Genomic DNA, 25,747 nt, shown 5'->3' with positions numbered 1-25,747 from the left:
CGACATGGGCACCTTACCCCTCCAAGATCTGAGAGCTAAGACCTTGAACCACTGGAGTGCAGTTCCTGAGATGCCCTTCCAAAAGCAGTGGACAGAACCAGCAAGATAAGCATTGAAGGTTCAATACAACAACTGAGAGCAGGGCTTACCTTTCATTTCCCTTGTTGTCAGCTATTCTGTTCCTAGCTGTCACTGGATGCATCCAGATACACTCATTTGAAAACATAGGACAAGATGGTATAAGTCCCCACCGCACTAGTTGGATATACAGGTGCATCTCAATAAATTAAAATGTCGTAAAAAAGTTCATTTCAGTAATTCAACTCAAATTGTGAAACTTGTGTATTAAATAAATTGTGCACACAGACTGAAGTAGTTTAAGTCTTTGGTTCTTTTAATTGTGATGATTTTGGCTCACATTTAACAAAAACCCACCAATTCTCAACAAATTAGAATACTTCATAAGACCAATAAAGAAACATGTTTAGCGAATTGTTGGCCTTCTGAAAAGTATGTTCATTTACTGCACATGTACTCAATACTTGGTAGGGGCTCCTTTTGCTTTAATTACTGCCTCAATTCGGCGTGGCAAGGTGGTGATCAGTTTGTGGCACTGCTGAGGTGGTATGGAAGCCCAGAATTCAATGATGAACTGCCTTTTTGCTTTATCTTTTTAATGCCGTTCAGTATTTTTTTGTTACAGTCTGTATTGTTAAAAGCGCTATATAAATAAAGGTGACTTGACGATTTTGAATCAATTTTTTTGGCTCAATTTTGGCAATGAAAATAGTTCCAAACAAAGATCACAGCACTGTTTTGCATTGATTTTATTCTAGTTTACAGTTTTGTGTTATTTTTCCTATTTGACTGCAATAGACATTTTAATAGGTCTTAAAGAAAAAAATCACACTGAATTAAATGTAAACCTTAAAATGTATTGTTTGTTTCTTCCCATTGTAGTCAACCCAGTATTATAAAACAAATGCCATTTAAGATGACTGCAGTCAGGACCAGCAGTCGTCTGTAGTTAAGCATGGCAGCAAATAGAAAAACCACATAGTACATAAAAATTAACCATGGTTTTATTGTAGTAAAAATGTAGTAACCATGGTTTTTTGGCAAACTGATTACCATTTGTATAACCACACTTTTACTACAAATACCATGGTTAAACTATGGTATAACTATGCTTAATTTGTGGTTACCATAGTTTAACTATAGTAACCATGTTTTGTTTTCTTCAGTTTTATTTGTGGTAAAACCATGGTTAATTTTCGTTAAGGGATAATATATTCCTTGATTCAAAAATAAAAACCTTTGCAAACATAAAACTGGTAAATAAAATAAACAATAGGACAAATACAATAGACAGGACAAAACAAGAGAAACATGTCTTAAGAAATACTACAGAAACTGAATGATCAAATATAAAAATAAAATACAGTATATTCTGCATTGTATTAACTACATATAAATTGATTCATAATAAAAATACCAAAGTGATTCAGGGTTGTTGTTTTTTTAATTAACATTAGTATGACAGGCGGCAACAGTTTAATAGTTGCCCTGTCACTTTAAGAACAAATCCATGGATCTAAGATACTGTTACACATCCAATTTGCTTCCAACTGTCTGTGTTCACATATGACATAGACTGTTTATGTGAATACTCCACACAAAGTGCATTTTGACAATTGTGTGTGAATTTGACTGTATAAGTGTAATAAACTGTGAAAGAGAACTTAATTCAGGATTGCATGCATATGAGAGGCGGAATTTGTGCTTGCGCTTCAGCTGAGTGTCCGTCAGAGTGAACACTGCATTGAGTCCTTTTTCACGGCTTACTGTGAATAACTCTAACATGCCAATAACTAGTACAGTGAAGTCAAAGAAATGTAACACTTTAGACAATCGATTTAGAAGTTAGAATCACGATACATATGTGAATCAATTTTTTCCCACACCCCTAATTAAGCCACAAACCAGGCTGACAAAATCTCCAACAGAATGAAGAGAAAAGCCAACAAACGCAACTCTCTAACGCTTCCCACCAAGTCTTTCCTGAAGAGATTTGAGGCTTTACGTTTGCCCGTCTCGTACAAAAATATCTGCGTGTTCAATATGTACACCTAGAGAGTCGAGGGCATCATGCGATTGAAAACAAAGTCTGGACAATCTATAACTCATCCTTTTCGTCTTCCTCCTCTGGTGGCGGGCCGCCTGCACTGCCGTACAGCTTGCTTATGATGGGCTGCATGATCTCCTCCAGCTCCTTCTTCTTGGCCTGGAAGTCCTCGAGATCTGAATCCTGGTGAGACTCCAGCCACTCTATCTTCTCCTCAATGGCCTTCTTGATGGCCTCCTTATCGTCGGATGACAGCTTGCCACCCAGCTTCTCTTTATCCCCAATCTGGTTCTTCAGGGAGTAGGCATAGCTTTCCAGGTCGTTGCGGGCATCGATGCGCTCCTTCAGCTTCTTGTCCTCTTCAGCAAAGTGCTCAGCTTCGTTCACCATGCGATCAATGTCCTCGGGTGTCAGCCGGTTCTGGTCATTGCTGATGGTGATCTTGTTCTTGTTGCCTGTGCCCAGGTCCTTTGCGGTGACACGCAGGATACTATTGACGTCGATCTCGAAGGTGACCTCTATTTGGGGGACACCGCGGGGGGCTGGAGGGATGCCAGTCAGGTCAAAGGTGCCCAGGAGGTTGTTGTCCTTGGTCAACGAACGCTCACCTGGAAAGATTGAGGGAAAGAATGAGAACAGATTCTACTCTGAAGATTAAAGAAACAATATGTAAGTTGTCATCGCTAGAGGTCACATTTTCAAAACAATCAGAAAGACGAAGCTTGATGACACTATAAAGGAGAGTGGAATGATGGGAGATGTCATTTTTTGACCATCCAGAGATCCGTTGAGAAACTGAGTTGAAACACTCCCATAGGCTTTCATAGGAACTGAGGAATAAGGAAAGTAAAGTGTGTAATGGAGCAGCCAGTAGTTTCAGCATTGAAGCACATTATTTCAGTGTTTCTTAAGGACACTCGCTGGTAAATTGAAGAAATAAAATTTTTTGACATTTTAATGCATGAATTGACCTATTGGAAATCTGGACAGTAGAGGTATTTTATGAAGCGTGTTATAGTTAATGTTTGTTGTTAGATAATAGGTCGTTATACTATAATTGCAGTCAGATAAAGTTAGAAACTCCTTAATAATGACCATAACCAGATGCTAATTTTCATATTTTTAAGTTTTTAGTCATTCTGCAATCTTTCTCTCTCTGTAGGAGGTTGAATGAGTTTCAGTGGAGACTGCTCATTCAAGGAATGCAAGTTTTGCTGAATGATATCATAAAATAACACTGGGATGTGAGTAATTAACCTTCTTAGATTTAACATAAAAAATAGAAACTTACAAAAATTGAGTTTTTGATAATGTCTAAATATACATTCAAATGCAAAACCTAAAAAAAGCAAGCAATTATGACAAGCAAAACACTTGAGCAACTACAGTAGAGCTAAATACATGTAGGCTATATCCATTAAACAGCCATACGGGAATCTAGTGGTTAAACCATAGCATAACATATGAAAATATTTCTGGCCACCAAACACCTTTAATTTGTCTCTTTGCACTTGAATTTAAAAACGCATCTATTTTTACCCTAAATACTACACTAATTGTAATATAAATAATAATCATATAAGAAAATGTTATATTTTAAATGGTCATTCATGGATCATTATTGTAAATGCAATTTCATCATTAAAGGGATAGTTCACCCAAAAATGTTTTTTTTTTTTTGTTTTTGTTTTTTTTGTTAATTACTCACCCTCAAGTTGTTCCAAACCCGTAAGACCTCCGTTCATCTTCGGAACACAAATTAAGATATTTTGGATGCATTCTGAGAGCTCTTTGACTCTCCCATGAAGCGGGAAAATGAAGTGGAAGTGCGCGCATACATCATGATACTCTTCTTCAAAAAGTATTTTTGTAGCTTCTGAAAATTGCGGTTGAACTACTGATGTCACATGGGATACTTTACTGATGTCCTTACTCTGTTTCTGGACCTTGATCATGGTAGTACCCTTGCTGTCTATGGGAGGGTCAAAGAGCTAACAAATCCCATCAAAAATATCTTAATTTGTGTTCCGAAGATGAACGGAGGTCTTACAGGTTTGGAACGACTTGAGGATGAGTAATTAATGACAGAATTTTCATTTTTGGGTGAACTATCCCTTTGAGGTCACATTTGACTGACAAGCAGTACCAACATATTAATGCTGATTCTTTATCACTTCCCAGAATAAAATTCTATTGTAAAATGACGTCAGCGTAGTTATGTGCACATTATGTGCATCAATACACAATCACTGCACATAATGTGTTAATAATTACTAGAAATTGCTGCAAATAAAGTGAAGCTGCTGTCGATCTGCTTAAACCCATTCAAACATATTGCAAGCATGAAGTTGTTTGGAGCAATTGAGAGCTTCATGAACCATGTGACCGCTTGCGGTGAACTAAAATAATTCTCAACAGCTCTGGAAGTATAGAATTCATGAATCATGTTCACGGATGAGGTAATGAATAATTTTTTTATGACCTGTACCTAATAAATTCTACAAAGAAAGTCAACTCAAGTCACCTTTATTTATATAGTGCATTATACAACACTGATTGTGTCAAAGCAGCTTTACAGTGTCAAACAGGAAAGTAGTTTTTCAATGATGCAATAACAGAGTGTCATTTTTCCAGCTAAAGTCAGTTCGTTGATGATTCAGTGATGTCATCAACCAGTTCAGCTCTCTTCCAATAGTGTCTGTGCAATCAGTCAAGCGTCCCCAACTAGCCAAGCCAAAGGCGCCAGCAGCAAGAAACCAAAACTTCATAGGTGACAGAATGGAGAGAAACTAGGCTCAGTCGTGGGGCCAGTTCTCCTCTGGCCAGACGAAACCAGCAGTTAAATTCCAGGCTCCAGCAAAGTCACATTGTGCAAAGGACTCATCTGGTTCCAGTGGTCTTGTGTCCCTGGTCTGTGTCTCATTACCTCATCAGTCTCACCCTATTTTAAGCCTGGTTATTCACTGATTCATTGCTTAGTCTATGCTTTGGACTTTTTCCATGTTTGGACTATGCTTGTGTACTATGTTTACCCCTTAGTGTTTGAATCTTCAATCTTCTTGTCTCTGTGCAGTGCGTAACAGACACCATGCCAGCTAAGATGGCTATTTTAGAGCAAATAATGGCTTAAAATGAAGCAAAATCTTGAAAGAAAAAAATCATAAGTTGAATACGATTGATTTTTTTTAATATGATTATCTTCAATAAAATGTACTTTTTCAAATGGTTTAAAATGTATCAAAATATGGGGGAAAAAAACTTCTTAAAAAGTTTCTTGAATTATATATTTTTTTAATCTTGAAAATCTAAAACAAAAGCATTAACACTCTTTTCATATAAAATAATGAATAAAAATTGGTTATAAATGTAATCCAACAAGATTAAGTAAACAGAGTCAGTTTTGACTAAAAAAATGTTGCTCACCTTCATAAACTTTGATGGCCACCGTTGGCTGGTTGTCAGAAGTGGTGGTGAAGATCTTGGATTTACCAATAGGCACACCGGTGTTCCTGGAAATGAGTTTGGTCATCACTCCTCCAACCGTCTCAATGCCCAGGGTCAAAGGGCAAACGTCCAGAAGCACCAGGTCACCTGTTCAACACATTTCAGCCAGTAAGTATCTTATAAGAGACTTGGTGTAATTAGACAGCCCAGCCCTAGACGTGGCCATCATTAAAGGTTATAGAGGGACTCACCGGTGTCCTCTTCTCCTGACAGGACTCCAGCCTGGACGGCGGCTCCGTAAGCCACAGCCTCATCCGGGTTGATTCCTTTGGACGGCTTCTTGTTGTTGAAGAACTCCGTCACCAGCTGCTGGATCTTGGGAATACGAGTGGAGCCGCCGACCAGGACGATCTCGTCAATGTCAGACTTCTTCATGTCACCGTCTTCCAGAACCTTCTGCACTGGTTTCATGGTGGAGCGGAACAAGTCCTGTGAGGATAAGAGCACAAAACATTGATTATTTTTCATGCATTGAAAAGATACAGGCACAATCACAGTTATTAAAAAAAAATAAATCAATAAACTATGATAGTATCTTTCAACATTTTAAATTCGTTTTTTTTATTTTTATATTTTTAATTTTAATTCAAAAGTTTTAGTAATCTGCTGTGGGTTTTTTGTTATTTTAAAAGGAAAGGAAAGGACAAGACAGGTGGTCAAGTATGGTGTTATATACTAGGAATTTGAGCTTTGCATTTTACCCATCCAAGTGCGCACACACACCTGGAGCAGTGGGCAGCCATTTTTGCTGCGGCGCCTGGGAAGATTTGTTGAAGGATTTGTTGGTAAAGAGCTTCTCTTACCATGTTGAGCTCCTCAAACTTGGCACGGGTCAGTGTCTCGGAGAAGTCTTCACCCCTGAAGAAGGACTCGATCTCGATGTGGGCCTGATGCTGGGTGGACAGCGCTCTCTTGGCCTTCTCTACCTCACGACGCAGCTTCTGCACGGCGCGGTTGTCCTTGCGCACATCCTTGCCGGTCTTCTTCTTGTATAGCTTGATGAAGTGCTCCATGACGCGCTGATCGAAGTCTTCGCCGCCGAGGTGAGTGTCTCCATTGGTGGCCACCACCTCAAAGACGCCCTTATCAATGGTCAGCAGGGAAACGTCAAAGGTGCCACCACCGAGATCAAACACCAGGATGTTCTTCACACCGTCACTCTTGTCCAGACCGTAAGCGATAGCGGCAGCGGTTCTGTGGAGAGCAACAAGATGTCCATCAGGGTTATCGTTAACCAAAACTATATAAAAAAAATATAAATATATTTAAAACATGGAAAAAAAAAATAGTTGACATGTGAAATTAAAACCGCCAGTAGGTGACAGCACGGTGACTGTTAATGAGTGAGTCACTGAGGTTCAACCGATTCATTCAATCATGGCGTTTTGAGTTTTAATAGACTAATAAATCAATATGCATGCACTCTGTGTGTGATTTGGTGATATAGCCTACTTGATAACGTCAGATTGCACATCATTACAACAACACTTACCATATTAATCGCAGACGATGCTGTATATCGCACACCTCAGCCTTGACTTGAGTGGAAAATGAAATTATCTGTGCTTGTTTGCACATGAGCAAAGGCGTTTTTTTTTTTTTTTGAGTCTAACTTGCAAATGCCAGACCACTGATTTGTTAAACCTGCTTTCCTGCAGTCTGTGTTCTTCTGACTATTTTGTAGTAAGTAATGAATATACTTGGGGAAATGTATTGGAGTAAAAGTATACAATTTAATTAGGAAATGTAGTGGAGTTAAAGTAAAAGTTGGCTGAAATATAAAAACTCAAGTAAAGTACAGATACTCCCAAAAAATACTTAAGTACTGTAACGAAGTATTTTTACTTCGTTACATTACACCACTGTGTGTAACACAGCTCTAAACATCCTGCAAAGTTTTAAATCTAAAAGTGCACCGTGTATAAAGTTATTGTCAAAAGAAAGAGTCAACACCGAGTCATGAAAATGAGTCATTTTTAAAATGACCCTTTAGCTGTTTCAAGGTGACGTCAAACTGAAATATTAGCATATTTATGCCCGCCCACTTGTTGTGCGTGCAGACCCGGGAAAACTTGAACCTCCCCTCCCTCAAACACCGTGACGGATTCCTGTGGAGAAGACGCTGTGCTCTGCACTGTGATTGGAGATCTGTTAGGGTACAGTTAGGGTATGTGGAAAAACTCCCAACTCATTTTCTCCTCCAACTCCAAAATCATCTTAAATCGCTGCAGAAGCACTGTTCCAGTGTTTAAAAAGTGAACGTGCAAGGATGGTCAAACACTCTTTCCAAAAAAAAAAAGTGTTGGGAGTTTTTAGACATACCCTGTCTTGAACCGTTGTACACAGAGTTTGCATGCGCATCGCAGAGCAATCATTTTTTTTTTTTTTTTTTAATTATTTATTTAAGAAAATGACCGATCGTTTCGTTATGTATGTTGCGACTGATAAATTATTTGCGACTGAAGAAAGGGAAACACTGTTACAGACATGCCAGGTTCCACCTCCATTCAATCACAGCGCACGCCCTCACCTGAGTACTGAGCACTTCCACCTGAACCTCATCAACATTCAATCACCTCTGCACTACAAATACCACACACACGCACTCAGTCAGCGTCCGGTCTCGTTCGCAACAAGGTCTTACCTTTATGCTAACTCTAAGGACTAACTCTATCTCTACTTACCTCTCTCCAGCGATCTCCAGAAGTTCCCAGCCATCTCCGTGCATGTGTGTGTGGTACACCTCCCTCCTTTGACGTCTCTACCCCTCTACTACGGATCCATTCATCGCTGCCAGTCTCCACATCACTTTTCCCAGCACTACCCGCTCCTCTGCTTGTGCCTGAATAAAACTGTCTTTCTCCAATCCACAGCCTCCTGGGTATTCCGTAACAGAAGACCGGACCAACACCGATCGCCACAACCACCATCAACAATGACACCACCCAAGACCTGGTCGATGCATTACGTCAGACACTCACCACTCTACCCACATCCCCGACACCAGCGAGCACTTCCGCCAACAACGCCAGCCCTTCCTCACCGTGCATGCCAGTCCCATGGCCAGGCCGGCACCCTACTCTGGTTCGGTGGAAGATTGCAGTGGTTTTCTTCTTCAATGCTCGCTGGTCCTGGAGATGCAACCGCACTTGTACCCAACCGAGAGATCCAAGGTAGCATTCGTAATTTCTCAACTGCAATGTAAAGCACTTCTGTGGGCAGATTCAATTTGGACTCAGAATAACCCAGTTATCCAGTCTTATTCCAGCTTCATCGACCATTTCTGAGAAGTTTTTGGCAGACCAGCTTGGGACTTGTCTATTGGTGAGAAGCTGTATAACCTTAAACAGGGAAAAAAGTCTGTCAATGAATATGCTCTTCAGTTCAGGACTCTAGCGGCCACCAGTGGATGGAACGAACAGGGCTTGCTGACTACCTACCGTCAGGGATTGGAACCTCGAGTGCAGTTGCATCTCGCTGCATACGAGGATACCATCGGGCTTGAACGGTTCATTCAACTCTCCATCCTCTTCGCCACCCATATGCAGTTGTGCCTAGAAGAGCACCAGGGCCAGGCGTATCTCAACTCGCCACTCTGCCGACCAGAGGCCGTCAGCTCCCCAGAACCAGCCAACGAACCTATGCTAGTCGACTAACATACGACTCACTGCGGCTGAAAGACAAAGACGGCTGGCCCAGAATCTATGCCTCTACTGTACATCCCCGGGGCATTTCATCTCTGTATGCCCCGTCCGTCCTCCTCGTCCCATGGTGAGTGCCATTCTCCCTTCGAAGTATCAAATGAAACCACTCACCACTGTTGTGACACATACTGCCGCTGACATCTCTCTTCCAGTTTCCGCCCTCCTCGATTCTGGGTCAGCCGGCAACTTTATCTCAGGTGCCCTCTGCCGTCAACTCAAACTCGCTACCACGGCAACGCCGTCAGCCTACCAGGTCCACACAATAACTGGAAGGCCGTTGAGTAGAAGATGTGTGCGTCATAGTGTGGGTCCCATTACCCTCCAAACCGCACTACTCCACCAAGAGGAGATCCACCTGCTGGTTCTGGAGGAATCCACCGCTGACGTCATCCTAGGGCACCCATGGTTGGAGCAGCATAATCCTGTCATCTCGTGGAAGACGGGCGAAGTCCTTAAGTGGGGTGACTCCTGTTTCCAGAGCTGCATCACCGGTTGTCCTGTCCCAACCAAACCTACCCCTGCACCTCTTGCAGTTTGTACTACCTCAATTGAGAGCCCGGTGGAAAACCAATCCATCTCCATCCCAACATGCTATGCCCCCTTCAGTGACGTATTCTGCCCCAAATGGGCTTCCAAGCTGCCTCCACACCGGCCGTGGTATTGTGCCATCGATCTGCTTCCGGGTGAACCAGTGCCTAAAGGAAGGATCTACCCCCTTCCCATTCCGGAGGAGAAGGCCATGGAGGAGTACATCAAGGAGGTGCTGGCCCAGGGTTACATTCATCCATCTTCCTCCCCTGCTGCTTCGAGTTTCTTCTTTGTTGAAAAGAAGGACGGAGGCTTACGACCCTGTATCGATTATCGGGCTCTTAACAACATAACTGTCAAGTTCCGAATATCCACTTCCCCTCGTCCCAGCTGCCCTGGAACATCTCCGTGGTGCCACTGTCTTCACCAAGTTGGACCTCTGCAGCGCCTACAACCTCATCCAGATACAAGAGGGGGACGAGTGGAAAACTGCCTTCATCACCCCTACTGGCCACTATGAGTACTGCGTGATGCCGTATGGACTTGTTAACGCCCCCTCCGTCTTCCAGGATTTCATCCATGAGGTGCTCCGGGAGTTCCTCCATAAGTTCGTCCTCGTCTACATTGATGATATCCTCATTTACTCCCGGAGCCTAGCGGAACTTCGTCGCCACGTTACGGAGGTCCTACAACGCCTGAGGGCCTTTCAGCTCTACCTCAAGGCCGAGAAATGCTCCTTCCATCAGGCCTCAGTGCAGTTCCTTGGTTACAACATCAACAGCAGTGGCATCCGGATGGACGAGGGGAAGGTAAATGCTGTAAGGAATTGGCCCATTCCTACCACCATCAAAGAACTCCAACGATTCCTTGGCTTTGCCAATTTCTACAGACGTTTCATCCAAAACTACAGTGCCATCACCAGCCCTCTCACTAGTCTCCTCTGGAATAAACCAAAATCACTCTCTTGGACTCCAGCCACCACAGAGGCCTTCAATTCCCTCAAGAAGGCATTTACGACTGCTCCACTCCTGGTCCATCCTGACCCCAACCGACCCTTCGTCGTTGAAGTCGACGCCTCTACTACCGGAGTGGGAGCTGTCTTATCTCAGCAGCAGGGGAATCCCAGTCGCCTCCACCCATGCGCCGCGGTAAATTATGACATCGGCAACCGTGAGCTGTTGGCCATCAAGTTGGCCCTGAAAGAATGGAGGCATTGGCTGGAGGGAGCCAAACACTCCTTTCTGGTTCTCACTGACCACAGGAACCTTGAGTATCTTCGGGTCGCCAAGAAGTTAAATCCAAGACAGGCCCGCTGGGCACTATTCTTCACCCGCTTCCACTTTACCATCTCGTATCGCCCAGGGGCTAAGAACGTGAAGGCTGACGCCCTGTGCCAGTGTCACGCCCCCGAAGAAAAACTAGAGGAACCAGAAACCATACTCCCAGAAAAAGTCATCATCAGCCCCATTACCTGGTCTGCCGAGACCCTTCCTCCATCTGATCCTGCTACCAACACCCCGCCGGGTTGCCCACCGGGACACCAGTACATCCCCAGGACACGGTGCACTCCACTCATTCACTCCGCTCACACATCTCTTGGCACTGGTCACCCGAGGGTCAATGAAACCCTCTCGTTGCTAAGGGAACGCTTCTGGTGGCCCAACATGGCTTCTGACGTTAGAAGGTACGTGAACGGATGTACAGACTGCGCCGTCTCTAAAAGCCCACGCCATCTACCATCAGGCAAGCTCCATCCTCTGCCCGTCCCTAATCGCCCGTTGTCACACCTAGGAGTGGATTTTATTACTGATCTTCCTCCTTCTGATAATAATACCTGCATTCTTGTCATAGTGGACAGATTTTCTAAGTCATGTCGTCTTCTCCCCCTGAAAGGTCTGCCCACGGCCATGGAAACGGCCGAGTTACTATTTAACCACGTCTTCAGGTACTTCGGCATCCCAGAAGACATCGTCTCAGACAGAGGTCCTCAGTTCATCTCCCGGGTATGGAAAGCATTCCATTCGTTCCTAGGTGTGGCCATCAGTCTGTCCTCCGGATACCATCCACAATCTAACGGGCAGACGGAGAGGAAGGTTCAGGAGATTGGACGCTTCCTCCGTACCTTCTGTCAAGGCCACCAGAACTCCTGGAACCAGTTCCTAGGGTGGGCCGAGTACGCACAGAACTTCCTGCGACAACCTACCACTGGACTCACTCCATTCCAGTGCGTGCTCGGCTACCAACCTCCACTCTTCCCCTGGTCAGGAGAACCCTTGGATGTCCCCACCATCGACTACTGGTTCCGGGAGAGCGAGAGGGTCTGGGACGCGGCCCACCACCAACTCCAGCGGGCCCTACACAGGCGCAGGATGACAGCCGACCTTCGCCGATCTGAGGCCCCGGCATACCAACCCGGTCAGAAGGTCTGGCTGTCCACCAGGGACATGCGCCTGCCCTGCCGCAAGCTAAGTCCCAGATTCAGTGGCCCATTCACCATCCTTGAGCAGATCAATCCGGTCACTTACAAACTCCAATTACCACCTGAGTACCGGATTCACCCCACTTTCCATGTGTCTCTCCTTAAGCCTCACCATCCCTCTGTTTCTCCCTCCACAGAACCTGGCGAAGCCGAAGCCCCCCCTCCACTCCTCCTTGAAGACGGTGCTGCCTACGAAGTAAGAGACATCCTGGACTCCCGGCGGCGTGGTGGATAACTTGAATACCTAGTGGACTGGGAAGTATATGGTCCAGAGGAACGTTGATGGGTCCCACGCAACGACATCCTGGATCCGAACTTACTAAACACCTTCCACTCCAGTCATCCTAACAGGCCAGCTCCCAGAGGAAGAGGACGTCCACCACGTTGTTGGGGTCCTCGGCCCTCAGGAGCGGGCTGTGGGGAGGGGGATACTGTTACAGACACGCCAGGTTCCACCTCCATTCAATCACAGCGCACGCCCTCACCTGAGTACTGAGCACTTCCACCTGACCCTCATCAACATTCAATCACCTCTGCACTACAAATACCACACACACGCACTCAGTCAGCGTCCGCTCTCGTTCGCAAACAAGGTCTTACCTTTATGCTAACTCTAAGGACTAACTCTATCTCTACTTACCTCTCTCCAGCGATCTCCAGAAGCTCCCAGCCATCTCCGTGCGTGTGTGTGGTACACCTCCCTCCTTTGACGTCTCTACCCCTCTACTACGGATCCATTCATCACTGCCAGTCTCCACATCACTTTTCCCAGCACTACCCGCTCCTCTGCTTGTGCCTGAATAAAACTGACTTTCTGTTATCCTCAGCCTCCTGGGTATTCCGTAACAAACATGAGCATCTTGGATGACATGGGGGTGAGTAAATTATCAGGATGTTTTTATTCTGAAAGTGGAGTAATTATTTTAAAAACTTGCCGTCATGTACTCTGAAGCCTACTGTGGCATGCAAAATACGTGTTTAGTTGTGTGTAGGTCTCACAGCAATATCTATTCACTCGCAATTGTCTAGAAATATAAAGATGAATAGTGAATGTAACATGACTGTTTGGGTGTTTACCACTGAGCTGTGGGCTCAGTAATGGTGATGGGTGTTCTGTTATTGACCTGTGCTGCACACAGTAGACCAATCATGACATACTGCGTCATCAGACCAATCACTGCAGTTTAGCGTCATGCAAAGGAGGAGTTTGGAAAAATGAATCGTTAAACGAATCGTTTGGGAGTCATTGAGCAAAAAAGGAAAAAAAATAATGCATATTTTAAGACAATGAAAGTGTTTTTTGACCTTGCATGCATGTCAACCTGTTGTTGGGGACTCCCAAAACCAAAATATAAACCTTTCTTTACCCATAATAGGGGCACTTTAACTGAAATAAAATAACTTTAAAACTAACATTGGCAATTTTAAGCAAGAAACGGCTTAAAATGTATCAAAATATGGGGGGAAATCTTCTTAAAAAGTTTATTGAATTTTATTTTTTTATCTTCTGTTGAATAGACTAGAAAATGATGTTGGCATTAATGGAATTGCATTGGCATGGTTCAAATCTTACCTATCTGAGTGTCATCAATTTTTAGCAGTGAATAATCAGGATCACAAGTGCAGTATGGAGTAACACAAGGCTCAGTACTAGGACCGTTGCTTTTAACACTTTACATGTTACCCTTAGGAGATATCATCAGGAAACATACTGTTAGCTTTCAACTTAATGCGGATGATATTTAGCTCTATATTTCTATATACCAATTCGCAAAACTAACTGAATGCACAGTTGATATAAAAAACAGGATGACTATTCATTTCCTACTGCTAAATTCTGGAAAAAACAGAGGTGTTAAGGCCGGGGCACACCAAGCTGATGGTCGGCCATTGGGCAACGCCAGGCTGTCGGCTAGAGTCTATTGGCCTAGTTTGTTTTGTGTGTTCCTCACGTCGGCCCTTATCGAGCTCACCCCAGTGGCAGTTTGCCAGATTCAACGTTGAATCGTTATCGGGGCCATTAGCAAGACTGAGAACTCTGACTGGATGTTCAGTTTAGCAAACGAATCAGTGCCCCAGATTTAAAGCAAAAGTGATAAAAAAGGCGGCACAGACAGAAGGCTGTTCTAATGTTACGTGATCTGACCCAAGCCTTCAAATAACTGATATTCAAAATGGTAAGCTAGCGCTGCTTTGTTTACATTTTGTATATCTGCGTATATCTCATATATCCTTGTTTTGGGTTCTCCTTTTGAATTTTTCACCTTTTTGTTCAAGCGCAGCTTTTTGGTCTAGATGCTGCCGACGCTGCTAGTTGCTGCTAGTTCTATCTGCTTTTGTTGCTGCTAGTTCGTTTTGTTGCTAAGTCGGCTTGGTGTGACCTGGCCTTGCCAGACCATAAACCTCCACATATAATAACCTATTATACTGTCTAACACTTGAGGGCTACTCTGTCAATTTTTCGTCATTTGTTATGACCCTCTGTGTACTATTTAATAGCAATCTTTCTTTCGAAAGCCAAGTTTCTAGCATTGTAAAACCACATTTTTCCATCTCAAAAATACATCTAAATTATGACCTATGCTTTCAATGTCAAATGCAGAAATGTTAATTTATGCACTTATGACCTCAAGGATAGATTATTGTAACGCTTTATTGGGTGGTTGCTCTGCGTGCTTAATAAACATTCTGAATTGATTCAGAATGCAGCAGCATGACTGGTATTCAATGAGCCCAAAAGAGCCCATGTTACACCTCTCTTTATCTCCTGGCACTGACTACCAGTTGCGGCTTGCATCAAGTTCAAGACATTGATGCTTTAATATAGAACAGCCACAGCCTCAGCACCTGGCTACTTCCACTCACTACTACGAATCTACATCCCCTCCAGAAGTCTGAGATCCGCAAGTGAACGTCCTTTCCAATATGCGCGCCACTGAGTGGCGTCTGTACTTCCCGGTCAGAGAGCACCTGTCCATCAAAAGCTCACTATCCAATCAGAGTAGATCACTGTTAAGCCCGCCCCCACGAGAGGTTTGTGTCAAAACACCAAACAAAAAACTGCGAAGCGTAAGCGAAATCTGTGACAATGCATTCAGAATCCATGATTACTGAAAACGAATCTTTGAAAAACATTAACAAAGAATGAAGCACATTTTAAAATCCTGTTAAATATTTAATACTTATCAAATTCATTTCATTTTCATTCTTTTTTAATTCCATATTAATGACATATTCTTAAAAATTTACGAAAAATTTTACGTTAACCAAATTAAAGTTTCGTTCATTTTTATAAAGTTTCATTCATTTTTATGGAAGCAAATGTAATTCCATATTTCTAAAGCATGCAGTGCCATCTGCTGTTCAAAACTAAGCTCAGAATAGATTCCAGAGGAAATGCATTGATTTATTTTCCCAGCCCTAATATATATATATATATATATATATATATATATATTCTTAAAATAACATATATATATATATATATAATAAATATAAGAATAAATTAAAATACTAAAACTTTATTAGCGGACAATATAAAAATTGAAATCAATATCAAATTATTAATAAAAGCTATAATAGCAAATCAATCATCTTAAAATAACACCGATGTTAATTTAAACAAACACCTAGAAGAAAATGGCCTGTTTTACAGCAAAGCATAAGCAATTTTATACTTACGGCTCATTTATGATCCTCATGACGTTCAGTCCGGCGATGGTCCCTGCATCTTTGGTGGCCTGGCGCTGGGCGTCATTGAAATAAGCGGGCACAGTGACCACAGCATGTATGACCTTTAGAAGAGCAGAAATTTTACTGCAGTACAACAGAGATTACATGTTTTCTTGATGTTGGTGTCAAAACTTTACCTTCTCTCCCAGGTAAGCCTCCGCAGTTTCCTTCATTCTAGTCAGAACCATAGCAGAGATTTCCTCAGGGGTGAAAGTCTTCATCCGACCTGATCCAATGTCCAGCTGGATGTGAGGCTTGTTTTTCTTCTCAATAACCTGAAAGAGACACAGAAGGTGTTTAAAGTCCCCATTGAGACAAAGAGAAATACAGTTAAAAAATGCATTGCTAAATCCAAGATGGCGGCACGTCCACACGCAGCGGCTTCTCTCTCTCCCGTCAGAACGTTTATCGTGTTTTTGTCTTGTGAGTCGCTGTGTTTTTGTAAGTCTTCATCACGTCTACCTGTCTTTAAGCGCGCATTCAGTCGTGAGTCTCTGCTGGATGTCGGCAGAACCACATTTTTAGAGTTAAACTCTGCCAACGCGGAACAGCTGCGGGATCTCGGTCTGCTCCAGAAGCCTACACCATCACCGACTCCCACTACTGCATCTCATCCACAGCAGAGGCGCCACAAGTGGTGTGAGAGGAAGCAGAAGAGGGGTAAGCGCGGAGGTATCTGGTCTAGGCTAACAGCTAACCCACACAAGCCAGCTATCCCCACCATCGTACTGGCTAACGTATGCTCTTTGGGCAATAAACTGGACTACATTTGACTACTACGCTCAAAGACACTTGGTGCCGCGATGCTGTTGTGGTCTGCAAACACTGCTCACCCCTGGTGGAGTTTATGATTGTTAAGTGTCGGCCTTTCTATCTCATTGCTCATTGCTGTATACATTCCTCCGAGCTCCAGCCCCAACAACAACAACAGTAGTGAGAGACTAAATGAACTGTACCAGCACATCAGTGAGCAGCAGACAGCCCACCCTGATGCTTTTCTCATCATAGCTGGGGATTTCAACCATGCAGACCTAAAGAGTGTGTTCCCAAAAATACACCAACACATTAACTTTCTGACAAGAGGTAAAAGCATTTTGGATTTTGTTTACACAGAGAGGAGCTTACAAGGCCCTCCCCCTCCCCCACCTTGGTGCCTCAGACCACATCACTCTCATGCTAATGCCTGCATACAGACCACTCGTTAAAGTCGCCAAACCAGTTCACAAAGAAATTCAAGTGTGGCCGGACAGCAGAGACACTCGGAGCCTGTGGCAGGGGATACAGACCATTACGGACTACAAGCCCCCACCACGGACCTGTGACAGCAACATCTCCCTGCTGAACGAGCTGAACGCCTTCTTTGCTCGCTTTGAGGAACAAAACAGCACCACTGTACAGAAGACTCCACCTCCTCCCGGTGACCAGGTGATGACGCTGACCCCAGACAGTGTGAGGAGATCCTTCAGCAAGATCAATGCATGCAAAGCTCCGGGTCCTGACAACATTCCTGGATGTGTACTGAGAGACTGTGCAGCAGATCTCACTGATGTCTTCACAGACATTTTCAACATCTTGCTTAGTCAGGCTGAAAGTGAAAGTGACGTGACATACAGCCAAGTATGCTGACCCATACTCAGAATTCGTGCTCTGCATTTAACCCATCCAAAGTGCACACACACAGCAGTGAACACACACACAGTGTGAACACACACCCGGAGCAGTGGGCAGCCATTTATGTTGCGGCACCCGGGGACCAGTTGGGGGTTCGGTGCCTTGCTCAAGGGCACCTCAGTCGTGGTATTGCCAGCCCAAGACTCGAACCCACAACCTTATGGTTAGGAGTCAAACTCTCTAACCACTAGGCCACAACTTCCCCAAGCATGTGGGGCTGTTGTCCCCACATGCTTCAAAGCTACCGCCATCATTCCAGTCCCGAAGAAGCAGTCTCCATCCTGCTTCAATGACTACCGTCCAGTTGCATTTACTCCTATTCTCATGAATGCTTTGAACGGCTAGTCATGCACCATATCAAGTCTGCCTTCCCCCCTTCCTGGACCCCTTCCAGTTTGCATACTGGTCCAACCGCTTGACCGATGGTGCCATCGCAACTACCCTCCACTCAGCACTCACACATCTAGAGAAAAAAAGACTCATACATCAGAATGCTGTTCATAGACTTCAGTTCAGCATTCAACATAATCATACCTCAACAGCTCATTCACAAACTGGTCCAGCTGAGGCTCAACACCTCGCTGTGCAACTGGCTGTTGGACTTTCTGACTGGAAGACCTCAGGGAGTACGGGTCGGCAGCAACACATCCAGCTCCATCACACAGAACACTGGGGCCCCCCAAGGATGTGTGCTGAGCCCCCTCCTCTTCACTCTGCTGACCCACGACTGCACACCGTCACACAACTCCAACCTCTTCATTAAGTTTGCGGATGACACGACTGTGGTGGGTCTCAACAGCAACAGAGATGAGACAAACTACAGGAGAAAGGTGAGCGGCCTGGCCAGGTGGTGCAGTGACAACAACCTCTCTATGAACGTGGAGAAGATGAAAGAGATTGTTGTTAACTTCAGGAGAGTGCACACTCAACATGTTCAACTGACCATCAATGGTGCGACTGTGGAGAGAGTGAGCAGCACCAAGATCCTGGGTGTGCAGATCACAGAGGACCTCTCCTGGACTGACAACACTGCAGCACTGGCCAAGAAAGCACAGCAGCACCTCTATTTCCTCCGCAAACTGAGAAGAGCTAGAGCATCGGCCCCCATCATGTGCACCTTCTACAGAGGCACCATCGAGAGCATTCTGACCAGCTGCATCACTGTGTGGTATGGCGCCTGTAATGCGTCCTGCCGGAAGACCCTTCAACGCATAGTGAGAACAGCTGAGAAGATCATTGGTGTCTCTTTCCCCTCCCTCCAGGACATTTACGGAACCCGTCTCACTTGCAAAGCCCTCTGCATCGCAGGTGATCCCACACACCCGACACACAGCTTTGTCAGTCTGCTGCCATCAGGGATGAACCTATCCCCACTCACCTCCTTCAAGCAATTTCTTCTTCACTCATACCTTCACTTACTCACATTATCAACACCTCTCTTCACTCTGGTACATTTCCCTCAGCATTTAAGCAGGCTCGGGTAAGCCCACTGCTTAACCCTCTGAAATCGGCTAACGCGGATACGCGTTTTGAGGCAAATTCTTATGATAAGACCGAAAAGAACTTAAATTACACTTTCAGTTTTGATCGTACTGATAAAAGCAATACAGCAAACGAATCTGTAAAGGGTCTACTTTTATTTGTATACACACATAATAACAACAAAACTTTGTGCATTTATAAAATAAAGAAAACAAAGGGAGTGCACTGTCTGCAGCCTTGGTCTGCAGTGATCTTTATTTAGAAATGCGTGATTAAAATGAACTGTAACTCAGTGAATACTCAACACAGAGACATGAGAGAGATAGCTATAGAAAGCTTGACATGTCTAAACTTTCTTAAACTTTTTTTAAACTAAGCAAGTGCTACCAAAACAAATATTTTGTGATAAAGTAATCCACATGAAAACTACGTGATGTCCATCTTTCACGTCTCCCTTCATTATATCTAATGCGACCAAGCCCACGTGCCGAGCGCTCTATTGTTATTATAAACGTCCACATGAAGCTCGCACGGGTAACCGCCCTCATCAGAGCAAACAAAGCAGCAAGACTGTACTTCACGTTTTTTAAATGTTACTGTTCCCTTCGCGCTGAGTGGAATAAGATATAATTCACCTCAATAAGAACGCTGAGAGGAATAAGATTTGGATTACCTCAGAAAGAAGAACGAAGCGGCTTTACCCAGCAGAGATAAACATGAGTCAGTCTTTTTTATTATTAATCTACTTGTATTAGTTTTCATATAACTTGTACACATTTTACTAGTTAGACTTTTCCCAGACTATAATTCCTGACTAAATGTATAATCAGGTGAAACATTATGAAGTTTCATTTACATCATCTCAATGTTTCACGATGCCAGGATGTTTTTTTTATTTTTAATTTTTTTTATGTTCTATAACATAGACAGCTCTTGTGTAAATATTTTTAATGTGTTATCCCCCGTCATTGGTGTTTTCAATCGTCTGAGGTAAAAAAAAAAAAAAATTTGTATCAAGTAAGCTGCAAATATCACTGACAATAAATGTGCTATGTGGTAATTGTGTTCTTTTTTTCCTATAAATTACTAATAGTATCAGTGACCATCACGATAATGTTAATAATGCAGTTTATCTCAGTAAACAACAACACAACTTTTTTTTTATTTCAGATAAATAATAACCTGTTGCAAAGCGAGCCAATGCAAATAAGCAGCCCCACTCAGGAACCTAGAACACAGCTAAGACCAAGCGAGGCACACACTCCCATCTCTTCAAAGTCTCTTCAAAACAGTATGTCCTTCAGAGCACAATATACATTTTGGAAATGCCAGGTATGTGATGTTCATTTATATATTTCAGCATGACACATGAGCCTGCATTTATTTGATCCAAAATACAGAAATTAGCATTTGCTAAAGCAGTAATATTGTGAAATATTTTTACTATTTAAAATAACTGCTTTCTATTTGAATATATTTTAAAATTAAATTTATTCCTGTGATCAAAGCTAAATTTTCAGCATCATTACTCCAGTCTTACTCCAAGTGTAACAATATACACTATACCATTTCACAAGTTCACATTTACTTATAATTAAATAAAGGTTATGCTTATTTGGCGTGCTGTCTGGGGAGAGAGCTCCAAGCCCGGCAAGACTCCTGAGCCCGGGGCACCATCCAGGTGGGAAAATATGGAAGAGCTCCTGCGGGAGCGGGCACTGCTGCGGCTGTGGGAAAAATAGGGAAAAGGTTCCTGCAGGAGCAGAGACTGCTGCTGCAGTGGGGAAATATGGAAAAGTTCTTGCATGAGCGGGGACTGCTGTGGCAGTGGGGAAAACGGAAAGGCTCCTGTGGGAGAGGGCATTGCTGTGGCAGCGTGGAAATTAGGCAAGGCTCCTGCGGGAGTGGGAACTGCTGCGACAGTGTGGGAATTGGGTGTAGTAATTAGGTAAGAAAATTTTCGATTTCATTTTTATTTCATTTTGCATGTAATACCTTGATAAGGCAGCGTGTGTGAGCTCAGCGCTGTTTTGCAGCCGTTACCAGAGAATCCTGTATCTCTCCCGCTTTTAAATCGCCTCCTGCTGGCAGAAAATGAATTTGCATATATGTGTATATATGGGGGCGGGGGAGTGCTGCCACAAATAGAGTGTAAGGCTGTGGGAAACACTGCACATTGTACCAATAGACATGTTTATAGCACTAACATTAATTTGCAGTTATGTGCTATTCATTTTCACACTGTTTCTAAAGATATTTACTTTGTACTCTTTTCATATTGCAGTCCAAAAAAGACAACAGAAATTTACTCACAATTGCTGTCCTGTGGCAAACACGAGGGCAGTTGCGTTTAAGATCAATTCTGATGGTGAAATATTTCCATAAATAAATTGATCCTGCTAGAAGAACTGCACGAAATATAATACAAATTGCATGAAACCTATGTCTGTATCATCTCGGTGAGGTTTATACATGCACAGTAAGGCAAATGTAATGCCTTCAGACATTTCAGTGTGGATGACAACTCTAAAATTTATTAAATTGCAACACACGGTCTGCGCCGCTAGTGGAGGCAGCCTCAAACTGCGCTGCGGCCGGAAAAGCCACGGTGAAAGGCTGAGCGCGCAACAGGAAGCGAGTGAGGCTTTGCTGCAGTGAGATCTGGGGCGCGGCCCAGGCTCCTTGAATGCCTGCTGCTGCCGCGATCCAGCGCTCGAGGAGAGCCGGGTCTTTGAGTGGGACAATGGTGGTGTCGAGCTAGGCAAGCTCGGGGCTTTGCACGGTCTATTGGCCACAGCGTGTGGCTGGTCGAGAAGAGCAGCTGTTGCGATAACGCCTGGTGCTCGGCGGCCGTGTTTGGCGGGGTAGGAGTTATCATGGGGCCGGAAAATGCGGCAGATCTGAAAAAATCCCTGGTAAGATGGCATAGGTATAGGTGTTTCCTCTTGAGCTGATTGGTAAACGGTGTAATCCCTAATGATGAACTGGCCGTGTTAATTATCCATGCATGCTCCTCCCGAAATTTGTTTATGAAGCATCACTTATAAGCTGGGAGTCAGTATATGTATGTATATATATATATATATATAGTTATATATATATATATATATATATTATATATAAACTTTATTTAGCACACAAGTGATGATGAGTCAGCTTTGATTGTTCCCAATAAACTTTAACTGCATTCGCAAGTGAATCTCAAGTTATTTTGAGGGATAATTTTATGCAGCTCATTATAACGACAAACATAAAAATATATACATTGATTTTGTCCTCACATTCTTTCTTGTAACTCTTCCCTCTCAGTCACATACCTGGCTGAAAGGCTCATTACGCAGCTCATTATGTGGGTCTTTGTCTTCTCAGGTGTGAATCACACAGATATTCATGATAGTTGATTCCTACTCGCATATGCCCTTTTGAAACAAAAAGTGTCTTAGAAATTTTTAATTAATCTTTTGTTTTCTGTGAGTGAGTAAACAAGATGATTTTCACATCATTTTGAAGCAAAAATTCTAGACTACAAGGTCCATGTTTGATAGTCTTGTGAACAAATGTTCTGTATGTGTTTTATGACCTTATTTCAGTGACTTCAAAATTATAGTTTTTTACTAACCACGCATAAACGTTGTTTTCTCAAAAACACAATCATGTACATACATGCTATTTACATATTATTGTAGCCCAGTTTGTACTGATTACAGTGTTATTAGACTTTAGCCATGTATCTATTTATAAGCAACTGAAAAAAGCACAAAAGTCAGAGGATGTCAAAACTTAAATCCAGCACTTAAACCCCCTAGACCTCAGAGGGTTAAGAAACCATCTCTAAATCCAGCACTTCTAGAAAATACAGACCTGCTGCTTTTGACACAGTTAATCACCAGATTCTACTGTCCACCCTCAGAAAGATGGGCATCTCTGGAACCGCACTCCTGTGATCCTTCAGGGTGTCTTGGAGGGGTGAAGTTTCTAAGTCACAACTTCTTGCTACTGGGGTTTCTCAAGGCTCAGTACTTGGACCACTTCTCTTCTAAGATCTGTCATTCAGAAGCATGGCTTTTCCTATCACTGCTATTGTGATGACACTCAACTCTACTTCTCATTCCAACCAGATGATCCGACGGTAGCTGCTCGCATTGCAACCTGTCTGAGTGACATTTCTAGCTGGATGAATGACCATCACCTTAAGTTCAACCTTACTAAGACAGAACTGCTGGTGGTTCCTGCTAACCCATCATTTCATCACAACTACTCTGTACAGCTGGGTTCGTCAACCATAACTCCTTCCAGGACAGCCAGAAACCTAGGAGTTGTGATGGATCACGAGTTAAGCTTCACAGACCATATTGCTACAACGACCCGGTCCTGCAGATTTGCCTTATACAACATTAGGAAGATTAGACCCTTCCGTCAGAGCAAGCCACCCAACTTCTTGTCCAAGTTATTGTTCTCTCCCAGACTGGGGACTATTGTAATGCCTCTCCTTGCGGGCCTTCCTGCATGTACTATCAAGCCCCTACAACTGATCCAGAATGCAGCAGAGAGTGTTGTCTTCAATGAGACAAAAAAAGCTCACGTTACTCTCCTCTCCTCATCAGGTTACACTGGCTACCAGTAGCCGCTCACATCAAGGTACTAATGCTTGCCTACAAGATGACCACTGGCACGGCACCAATATACCTAAACTCACTAGTTCAAACTTATGCGCCCTCCAGAAGCTTGTGTTCTGCAAGTCAACGGCACCTTGTGGTGCCATCCCAAAGAGGTTCAAAATCACTCTCATGGTTTGATTTTCTGTGCTAGACTAACTGAGACTTGTCATGGCACTTGTATACTGTTGTTGTTCTCTCATTGGTCTGATTGCTTCTATTGTTATCATTTGTTCACTTCACTGGTTTGCACTCTATCTGCCATGTGTCTTGCGCTGCTTTATTTAACTTTAGTTTTTATTGTGTCTTATTTTTAAATGCCCTTATTTGTATAGTTTTATTTTAAATTTTATATTTAATCTGTATCTATCTGTATTGTTAGGCTCTTACTTAACTTGTTAGTTATCTGTATCCACCATGGGTCTGAGGAGTAATGCAATTCCAATTCTCTATATGTATGCTGTACATGTGGAAGAACTTGTCAATAAAGTAGGACTTGACTTGACTTGACTACAGTTCAAACACAGGCTAGCAGACATGTGTACCTTAAAGGGCAGGTATTTAATGTCCTGTTGCACGGACGAGTCGCCCATGTGCGGCCGACACGATCAACCTCTTGGCGTCAAAGACGGTGTTTTCTCGGGGTTTAGAGGTCAGCTGGTTCTTTGCAGCGTCTCCGATGAGACGCTCACCTTCGGTGGTGAAGGCCACGTATGACCGGAGTGATGCGGTTTTCCCTGGTCATTAGCGATGATCTCGACACGGCCGTTCTTGAACACTCCAACACTGGAGCAAAATAACCCCAATAGCATAAGCACAAAATCATATGTTAATTATAGACTAATACAGAAATGTTTCAATGCTGAGATCATTAGCACGTGGGGGCCAGTACAAACTACTGAGTACCATTTTGAGTTGCTGCAATGAAATTTAGCTTAATGGATAGGACTACGCTCTGCTGCATCCTTTTTTCACGTTCAATTTTGAGTGTCTTTGAATTTAGCCAGAGATCTGTAGGTTGATAATTTTCATTTCCATTAAACAATGTGGCATCTTTTCATTTCCTAACAAATTACCCAGTCCATTATCAGTATAGATATCCTGCATGATATTTTTTCCCCATTGAGATCTGATGTGTTTTCCAAAGTGTTCCTTTATTTTTTGAGCAGTGTATAAGCGGTATATCTATATAGCATATATATATATATATATACTTATGTCACATGTGATGTGAAATCCAAAATCCAAATCCAAACTCCTCGACCAGAAGTAGGTCGTCCGAGAGGTCTAATTCCAATACGACGGTCCCAATCGATGACCTTCTTGTAAATTTCAACATCCTTGGACACTTTTCCTTTTTGTCTTCATTCTTCAGTAATACCCACACAGCAGGAAGTACTGGCCACCTGCAGAGAAACAGGATAGAGCAAATCTGCATTTGATGTGATCGTGTGTCAGATGGTCACTTCTGTAAAAGAGATATTTTAATAAACAAAGGTCAAGGGGTCAGGGCATTAAATAATGTCTATTTAACACATCTGATAGGAAACACTCCTATAGATGAACAAACACTCTAAAAAAAAAAACATCTTGCAGATGTAAATGCAGACATCACATAGATGTCTCCGTGATGTAAGTGTGCTGTCAGGTTAATAGTCTCTTATTTGCCTGTTTAGGCAAAAGTTTCCATAAAACACAAACAAAAATCAATCCCCTGCAAATCACATAAAATAAACAACCACGTATACAGACACTAACATGTAGACGGTATTCGATTATGTGAATTGCATTTAATCGATTATCTTACAGGTACAAAACATTTGCAGTGGGTTTGGTAAAGGCAATTTGCATGTTTTCGGTTGTAGTT

General features: G+C 43.1%; 1 pseudogene; it reads right to left on the bottom strand.

Moving 5' to 3' along the window:
- Positions 1-812: 812 nt before the first annotated feature.
- On the bottom strand, positions 813-24,666 carry LOC122142035 (annotated as a pseudogene).
- Between the last annotated feature and the right edge of the window lie 1,081 nt (positions 24,667-25,747).

Source organism: Cyprinus carpio, chromosome A5 (genome assembly GCF_018340385.1).
Source record: "Cyprinus carpio isolate SPL01 chromosome A5, ASM1834038v1, whole genome shotgun sequence".
In the NCBI taxonomy this organism is placed as follows: domain Eukaryota; kingdom Metazoa; phylum Chordata; class Actinopteri; order Cypriniformes; family Cyprinidae; genus Cyprinus; species Cyprinus carpio.
The sequence above is the reverse complement of the archived record's forward strand: the minus strand, read 5'-3'. Positions and strand labels throughout refer to the sequence as shown.